The sequence below is a fragment of the Martes martes genome (assembly GCF_963455335.1).
Source record: "Martes martes genome assembly, chromosome: 11".
NCBI lineage: Eukaryota > Metazoa > Chordata > Mammalia > Carnivora > Mustelidae > Martes > Martes martes.
In genome coordinates this window covers 1,132,967-1,142,656 of record NC_137899.1, presented here as the reverse complement: position 1 = coordinate 1,142,656, position 9,690 = coordinate 1,132,967, and positions in this window count along the sequence as shown.

The window sequence follows — 9,690 nt, the reverse complement described above, 5'->3', positions numbered from 1 at the left end:
AGTTTTATCCTTCTGCATGCGGCTGTCCAATTTTCCCAGCACCATTTGTTGAAGAGACTATCTTTTTCCATTGGACTTTCTTTCCTGCTTTGTCGAAGATTAGTTGACCATAGAGTTGAGGGTCCATTTCTGGGCTTTCTGTTCTGTTCCGTTGATTTATGTATGTGTTCTTGTGCCAGTACCGTACTGTCTTGATGATCACAGCTTTGTAATAGAGCTTGAGATCCAGCACCATTTATTGAAAAGACTCTCTCTTTTCCACTGAATTGTTTTTGCCCCTTTTTCATAAATTAATTGGACACATTTTTGGGGATCTGCTTCTGGGTTTTCATCTCTGCTCCATGGATCTACATGTCTGCCCCCCGCCAGTGCCACCCTGTCTTCATTCCTTGAGCCGAGTGGTAGGCCATGACACTGCATGTTATTCTTATTCATTGTTGTTTCAGTTATTCTGGGGTCTTTCCCTTTTCATAACAGTTTAGAATAAGCCCCTCTGTGTCTATAAAACATCTCACTGGGCTTTTGGTAAGAATTGCATCAAAACTGTGGATCAATTTGGGAGGAACCAATGTCTTTGCTATGTTAAGTCTTCTAATCCATGAACATGGTATGTCTCTCCCAAACATTTCAGTCTTCCATCTCTTCCATGAGTGTTGTGTAACTGTCCTCAGGTAGGCTCTGGACACGTTCTGTTAGATTTATATCTAAACATTTTGTGTTCTTTGGGCCGATTGTAAGTAGTACTGCATTTTTAGTATTGGTTTCTTCTTGTTTGTTGTTACCACATATAAATGAAGTTGACTTTTGTTGATCTTATATCCTGTGACCTTACTAAATTCATTTATTAGTTATAAGAGTTTTTTGTAGATTCCTTAAGATTCTGTTTTCTTTGTAGTCAGTCATCTACAAATAAAGATAGTTTTGTTTATTTATTTCCAGTCTGGGTGCCTTTGATTTATTTTTACTTCCTTTTTGCAGTGTCTGTGCTGGCTAGTACTATGATGGCTAAGGGTGGTGAGTGCAGACTTCCTTGCCTCATACCAGAACTTAGAAAAACGTCCAGTTTCACCAGTAAGTATGATGTTAGCTTTAGATTTTTGGTAGATGCTCTTTATGAGGTTGAAGAAATTCATTTTTGTTCCTAGTGCGTTGAGAGTCTTTTCATGAATGGGTTGTGAGTTTTGTCAAATGTTTTTTTCTGCATAAGTTTATATGATATGATTTCTTTTCTCTTTAACCTGTTGATATGGTGTGTTACAATGATTGATTTTCGAATATTGGACTTGCCTTGCATCCTTGGAATAAATCACATTTGATTTATATGCTGTTGGATTCAACTTGCTAATATTTTACTGAGGATTCTGTTTACGTATAGAAGTTCATGAGAGATTTTTCTGTGGTTTTCTTGTGTGTTCAGTTTTTTAAATGGTTATGAGTCTGTTTGGGTTGTCTGTTTGATCCGTGTTTTGGTGGTTTGTGATTTTTTAAGAAATTGATCTATTTCTTCTAAGTTGTCCAATTTCTGAGGATAAAACTGCTCACACCACCCTCTTATTCTCCTTTTAATGGCTTCAGGATCTGTCATTATATCCCAGTTCATTCCTAATGCTGATGATTTGTGTCTTCTCTTTCGGTCTTTGTCAGTCTTGAGAGAGGCTAACTAATCCTTTTGTTTTTATTAGCTTTTCATTTCATTATTTTTTTCCTACAGTTTCTGTTTTCTGTTTCATCAATTTCTGCTATCTTTTGTATCTTCTTCCTTCTGCCTTTTTTGGGCTTGTTTTGCACTTTTTCTAGTTTCTTGAGGTGGGAACTTAGGTAATTGATTTATGATCTTTTCTGATGTAAGCATGATGCTATAAATTTCCCTTTCAGCACTGCTTTAGCTGCATCCAGCAACTTTTGATTTTTTTTTTCATTCAATCATATATATCTTAATTTCCTTTGAGATTTCCTCTTTCAGAAATGTGTTGTTAAATTTCCAAGCAAGTGTTTGGAGATTTTTCTGTTGTCTTTCTCTAATGGGTTTCTCCTTCAATTCCATTATTGCCTGTGTGACAGCAGTTCTTTTAAATTTGTTAAGGTTTGTTTTAGGACCCAGAATATTGTCTGTGTCAGTGTCAGTGGGCACTTAAGAACTTTGTGTATCCTGCTGCTGGGTGGAGAGAGTGTTCCGTAGACATTAATTGAGTCCTGATGATGTTGGTATTCAGTTCTGCTATATCCTGGTTCATTCTTGATTTAGTAGTATCATCAAGTTGCTAGAGGTCCCCAGCTTTAACTGTGGATTTGTCAGCTTCTGCTTTCTGCTGTCCTGGTTTTACTTCATGGATTCGGAAGCTCTGTTGTTTGGTGCACACACATTTAGGACTGTTCTACCTGTTGGGTAGTTTGGTCATTTTATCCTTACGTAATGTCCTTCTTTGTCCCAGGTGGTTTTCTTTGCTCTGGAGTCCACTTTACCTCAACTGTAACGTGGCCACTCCTGCCACATTAACGGAAATAGTATTTGTGATCCATGATTATGTGATGTGTATTTCCCCAGGCTTTTACCCTCAGCCTTTCTGTGAACTGCGTTCCTTCGAGGTGGCACATAGTTAGGGCATGTTTTTATCCATCCTGCCAACCCGTCTTTTGATTGGGATGCTTAGACCACATGCGTTTAAAGTAGTCATTGCTGTGTTAGGCTTTATTCCACTTTGTTATTTCCTTCCTGTTTGTTCTCTTCACATCACTCCTGTTTGGTTTTCTTTGCCTTCCTGCGGACTTCTTGAGCCTCTTCCGTAATTCCCTTCTGGTTTAGCCGTCATGTGTTTAGTAAGTTGCCTTGTGTCGTTGTTTGGGGGTTTCTGTACGCATCTCTATATACACATATGATTGCTGTCACTTTGAGCAGGTGTGGAAACCTTACTTCTGTTAATGTCTCTTTATCATCCAAAATTTTACTTCTATAGTTGTCTTTGTTCTCTTCTAGGAGCCCCATCAGATGGCATGAGAACTTCAGCCGTAGGACAGATGACAGAAACTCATCAAGTGAAGTTGGCTGTTCTGTCTGCCCTTAATTTCACCCTTCGATCATTCTTCCCCAAAGAAGATTTGTCTGGGGACCCTTCCTCAGCCATACTCTAAAGAGAGGCCCAAGCGTCTTCATCTGGGACTATCTTTGTTTCCCTGCACTCCCGAGGGATACTTTCACTGGCTGTGGAGTGTGCGATTGTGACATTTCCTTTCTTTCAACACTTGAGGTGTGTTGGGCTACTCACTTCTCCCATCCAAGTAAGCAGGCCCGACCCTGCTTAGCTTCCGAGATGGGCTGAGACTGGGCGTGTTCGTGGTGGTGTGGCATAGACCAGGCTGCTCACGTCTGCCCACCGTGACTGCAGGGGATAAGCCTGCCTTCTTGTCAGTGGTGCTCTTCTGCTAGAGATACGTCACCTCTGTCCAGCTGCTTTTAAGATGCTTTTCTTCTTTGTCTTCAGTTTTCAGAAGTTCTTTTGTTTGGATTTTTTTTGTTATGTTTTGTTTTGTTTTTTGTTGTTGTTGTTTTGTTTTGTTTTGTTTTTAGGAGGGGAAGGGACAGAGAGGAGAGAGAGAGAATCTCAAGCAGTCTCCACACCCAGCAGGGAGCCTGATTCTGGGCTCGATCTCACAACCCTGAGATCATGACTGTAGCTGAAATCAAGAGTCAGCCTTGTAACCACCTGAGCCATCCAGGTGCCCCTGGTTTTCAGAACTTCAGTCATAACATGTCTTGGTGTGGATCTTTTTAGGGTTCCCTGCCGGGGCTTGCTTAGCTTCTTGAATTTGTAGGTTTATGTCTTTTGTCAAAATGGAGGCATTTTCAGATGTTACTCCTTTAATTATTTTTCTGCCCGCCCTCCCATTTTTTCTGTCTTCTGGGACTCCACTGATGTGAATGTTGGATCTTGTGGTGTTGTCCCACAGATCCCGGAGGCTCTGTTCATTCTGTTTCCCAGTCTGTCTTCTCCTTGTTGTTTAGGACGAGTGACCTGTGTTGGTTTGTCTTCAGGTTTACTGTTTTTGTCGTCTGTGGTCTCTACTCTGCTGTTGAGGCTCCTGGCAATGTGCTTAACTTCGTTAGTGTATTTTTCCTTTCCATTAATTTTTACTTTATAGAACATTTCTTTTTAGAGAGAAGAAGCATACAACTTATTAGCTGAGATTTTCTGTCTTTATTTGTTTCCAGAGAGTTTATAATTGCTTGTTGAGGCGTGTTTGTGGTGACTACTTTAGAACCCTTGTCTGGACCTCCGAGCATCTGCTTTATCTTGGCCTGAGCACCCGTGCACTGTCTTTCCTTATTCTAACTGTGCTTCCCCAGTTCTGGTGGGGTGCAGGACCTCCTCCTGTAGCCTGGATGGGTTGATTGCTCGGTGAGGACAGTCTTCACTGTTTTAGCAAGGCAGCCCCTCTTCTTACCTTTTGCATGTGGCTTCTGACCTCCTCTTGTGGACTGTGGTCTTGCCATTTGGTTCTCAGAGTCCTTGCCGTGCTTCTGCCTGCGAGGGCTGGGCCCAGGGCTCCTGGATGCTGCCTCCCCTCCCCCACTTCACCCAGAGCAGCTTCTCCTGTCCTCTGGACACCTGGTGGCAGCTCAGGGCGCAGGCCTCTGTGCCCAGCACCACATGGCACCCGGTTTTCAAGTTCTGAGGCCCTTGGCCTGTCTGCCTTCTCTTTTCCATGTCAGGGCCCATTTGTAGTGTCTGTTGGATTGTGTCCAGGGAGGAGGATCTGGGAGACGTGTCTGCAGCACCCTCTTCTAGAGCTGGATGTTCACAGGATTTTCTCTGTAAAAGCAGGGACCATAATAGGATCGCTCCTGCGGGGCAGCTTGGCCAAATCAGGCCGCATCAGCAGCAAGAAAGCAGGTGGTGGGTGAGGAAGTTCTCCAGGGCATCCTGCAGCGAGAGAGGGACCCCAGCCCCACAGACCCCTTGTCCGTGGAGCACAAAGTCTGGGGCTATTGTTACACAGCATGGGATGGGCAGTGCAGGAGGCTCTGGGGTGTGGACAGGGCAGGGGAGCAGGGTGGGGACCGGGGGGCTGGCATTCCTCTCTGGAGGCTCTTGGGATCCCCCCGCTCCACATCCTGGGACTCACAGATCCCCACCAGTGAGGAAGGGAGGCGAGCAGGCCTTGGGCTACGAGTGTCTGGCAGCGGGGGGAGTCCCCAGGTGGCCCAGGAGGAGGCCACTTTTTTCAGCCGCGCCAGTCCCAGAGATGAAAATAACAGTTTGCAAAGTCAGCTGCTAATCTTGCTGCTAGGTAGAATTCAACCCCCGAGCTGCCGTTTTGTGCTAAGTGTGGCTGAACGGTTTTCCTGGGAGTCAGACGCTCAGCTGTGGGCCCAGGCCCTAGAGGGGGCACGGGGAGACTGGCATTTGGCTCATCACCTTTCAAAAGGACATCCTGGTTATTATCCTCAGACAGACAGTTGGGCATGTGTCATACCCAGACTGGCTGGGTGGGCTAGGGGCAGGGGACACCACACTGAGCACCCCTGGGGGCTGCGTGTCCCAGCGGAGGTCCTAAGGCCAGAGGGACAAGGCAGACAGGTGCAGACCCCTGAGGGAACCTAGAGGACAGTGTTCGTGCCCTCAGCCACTCACTATGGCCTCTGCACAGGGCCTGACCCCTCAGATGTTCAGGGTGGACACGGACAGGGAGGGTGCACCAGGCCCTCTGCCTGGGGACCCAGCCTGTGCCCTGTGCAGCAGCGTGTCAGAAGCCCTAGGGGGAGGCCACTGAGGTTGAGGTGCTCGCAGCTTCTGCATAAAAAGGCCGGGAACCGCTGACCTGGCCACAGCGAGGGGAGGCATCTTAATGACAGCCATTAAAATGCCAAGGCAGGTCTATAGCAGTCGCTGAGTCCAGATGAAGAGCGGCAGGCCCCTCGAGACCAAAGCCACAGAGCCAACCTGGGGCCCGTGGCTGGGGATGGGAAGGACATGGGGAGCCCTCCCGGCTTCTCCGTTGTGACCTCGCACACCTTCAGGGGCTGTGTTAGGGCCTCCTCTGAGCCCCACCCTGCTGAGAGGCAGGGCCTGGGAGGATTCAGAGCCCTTGGGGTCTAGTGGGGAGAGCCCAGCTAGACTGGCTCGGGCCCTCCGCTCCCACCCCAGGGCCTCTGCCACGCAAAGGGAGCCAGTGTGTGTCTGGGATCATACGCAGTCTCTTGGCCACCGTCTTCGCCCAGCGCCCTACCTCCTCCTTTCCAGCCCTCGTTAGCATCCTCTTCCCAGGAAGGCCACTGATGTCACCTCTCCAGGGCTTTGCTGAGTGCCAGGCGAGGATGTTGACTCCTGCCCAAGCCCCCGCCCCTGCGAGTGCAGAAAGACTGGGTTGTCTGTGGCCTGTGATGTCTGGGGGCTGTGCTGTGCTCTGTACAGAGGGAACTTCCCATACTCCCACCCTAAAACCAGCCACAGAGTAGCCTCATGCAACTGACCAGTGACCACTCTGGGCTCCTGAGAAGCTGCCCACGAATCCAAATGCTCAGATCCTGTTTTGAACCCCCAATGGCCAGGTCACAAACTGAGTCCACGCCAGGTCCCAGGCTGGCCTGGCAGCGGGTAGACAGACAGCTCGCCAGCTCTTGTCACTGCAGGGGACAGACTGAGTCCAGGCCCAGCTTCCTCAGATGGGACACGGGGCCCAGTCAAGCCCAAGCCTCCGTCTCGCCCAGGAATGCAGTGGGACCACCGGGGCGTGTCTGTCCTTTGGGGCTCCATCCACGCCTCAGGAAGAAAGGCGGGCATGGGAGCGGCTGCTTGTGGCCTCTTTAACTCTCTGGACTGAGTTGCCAGGATAACGGGCTGACAGCGTTGGGCTTGGGGCCAAAGTGGGAGGAAAGTTTATGAAAGAAGACCCTTTATTACCTGACATGTCGCACTGAGGGGAAGGAAGACTCGGGCCTGGGCCACGTGTCTGGTGTAGGGCAGGAGACTGGCCGGCAGCCACGGGGACCACGGGAGGGCAGCATGTCTACTCCCCTGGAAGCAGGAGGTGGGGCTGCCAGGCCTGTCCCCTCCCACGGGCCACCAGCTGCTCTTTTTGTTTGTTTTAATAACAGCTTTATTGAGGTATAATTCACATGGTGTAAAATTCACCCTTTTAAAGTGTACAATTCGGTGGTTTTTAATGTATTCACAGAGTTATGCAACCATCAGCACTAAGTTTAGAATATTTTCATCACCCCCCCAAAAAGCCTCACACCCATCAACAGTCACTTCCCATCACCCTACATACCTACAGGCCCACTCACTAATCTAATTCCTGTCCCTGTGAACCCGCCTGTTTCATAGGGTGAAGTCAGACCCCTACCTCACACCACACGCAAAAATTAACTCCAAGTAGATCAACCACCTGAATGTAAGAGTTAGACCATGAATCTCCTAAAAGGAAACATAATTCTTCCTAACTTTGGATTTGATAATGGCGTCTTACATAGGGCAACAAAAGCAGAATCCACAGCAACAAATAGATAAAACAGACTTTATTAAAACTAAAATTTTTGCGCATCAAAAGGCTGTTCAAGAAAGTGAAAATACAGGAGTGCCTGGGTTGGGGGGGCTCAGTCCACTAAGCATCTGCCTTCGGCTGAGGTCATGATCTCAGGATCCTGGGATCGAGCCCCGCATCAGGCTCCCTGCTCAGCGGGGAGTCTGCTTCTCCCTCTCCCACTCTCTCTGCTTGTGTGCTGTCTCTCTCTCAAATAAATAAATACATAAAATCTTTTTTTAAAAAGATTTATTTCTTTTGGAGACACAGAGGGAGAGAATCTTCAAGCAAACCGCCCCTCCCCCCCACACACACACACAAGGAGCCCGACTCAGGGCTCCACCTCACGACCCTGAGATCACGACCTGAGCCAAAACCAAGAGTCAGATGCTCTACCAACTCAGCCACCCAGGCGCCTCTCTCATTATTTTTATTATTTTTACTTCTAGACAGACATCCAATTTTGTGCCATCTATAAAATGACCCTTCCTTGAGTTTCCACTTCCAGTTTTGGTGGAGTGGTGGAGCAGATCACTGTCTCCACAGAGAACAACTAGTAAACACAGACGAGAAAAAAAGAAAGAAAGAAAATTGGTTTAGGGAACCTGCTGCTACAGATGACCAGGAGTTGAGGAGGCCAGTCTTCAAAGAGAAGAGAATCGGGAGATTGGTGAGTGGACGTTCTGCACACTATAACCCTCCGGGTGTTTACGGATTCTTAGAGAGGTGGGGAACTGGGCATAGAGCTGCCACTGCTAAAAGGTAAAGAAGCCAGCAGAGCTTCAGCAAGTTCTTGGGGGTGGGGAGAGGAGAGTGCTGAAATGGCCAGTACTGAAGAGGCTGGAGGCCCCAAACTCAGGCATTTTCCCCCCAAATCCTTCACCTGCATATCAAATGCACATGGTAAGAAGCTAAGATAGCAGCGAAAAGCTCAGTGGTGTTTTCAACGATTTCATGGTTATGAAGAGAGAAAAATAGGAGCTCAGGATCTGAGTTGGGACCTGGGGACAGCTACACATTAGCGATGAGCATGACCCACGGATGGACAGATGGCAGGACGGCAGTCCTGCCTCATGTACCAGGATTGAGGGAGTCTGTCCACACCCAGCTGCTCCCGGAGAATGAGGTGGACCCTTTCTGGAGAAATCCTCTGTAATTTCTCATGGACAATGTCCACCTTTCAATTATGAATTACTAGACACACCAAGAAAAAAAAACAGGGAAAAAATTCTCAGATGACACAGATAGTGAAGTTACCAGACTTTAAAGTAATTGCTATTAATGTGTTAAAACAATAAGATGAAGAATTTCAATGACATAGTCTAGAGCTGAAAACACAATAATTTGTATTTAGAATGCAATGAGTGGTTTTAAGATGGGACTAGAGGAAGTCTCAAAGCTGATGCATAGAGATGGAAGAGAGAGAGAAAATGCAGAGAAGAGTGTGATAGATCGTGGAACATGCTAAAAAGGTCTGGGGTCCCAGAAAGAAGCAAGAAAAGAAAAATTTCTTTCTGAAGTAGAAGAAATGTTGGAGGACATAGTGGCTGAGAATTCTGAAAATCAGAGAATGCCATGAGTCCGTTGATTCAAGAAACTCCATGAACCCCACCAGGAGAAGCACAAAGATTGTCTCAAAGGAGCTAGAGTGACAAGAAGGACTACAAAGCAGTAACAATCAGTGCAGACTCTCCAACACAAACACATAGTCAGAAGGCAATAAAATTACACTCTTCAAGGATGGGCAGAAAGCCCTGACAATGTAGAATTCTATAGAATTCTGCAGCAAAAATATTCTTCAAAAGTGGAGGCAGAAGTTCAGGAGTGAATAAAGAGCAACGGACAGAAAGGGTTAACAGAGATGAATATCGACTCCATAACAATAACAATGCCGCCTGTGGTGGAAAATATGTAAAAACAAAACGTGTGACAGTAACAACAACAGAAGTGAGGAGGATGGAAATGCAGCAAATAGGATGTTATAGGACCTGGGACGAGGTTAAAAAAAAAAGTATGCCAGGGGCGCCTGGGTGGCTCAGTCTCTTGAGCGGCTGCCTTCAGCTCAGATCATGATCCCAGGGTCCTGGAATCAAGCCCGGCATTGGGCTCCCTGCTCGGCAGGAAGCCGGCTTCTCCCTCTCTCACTCTCCCTGCTTGTGCTCCCTCTCT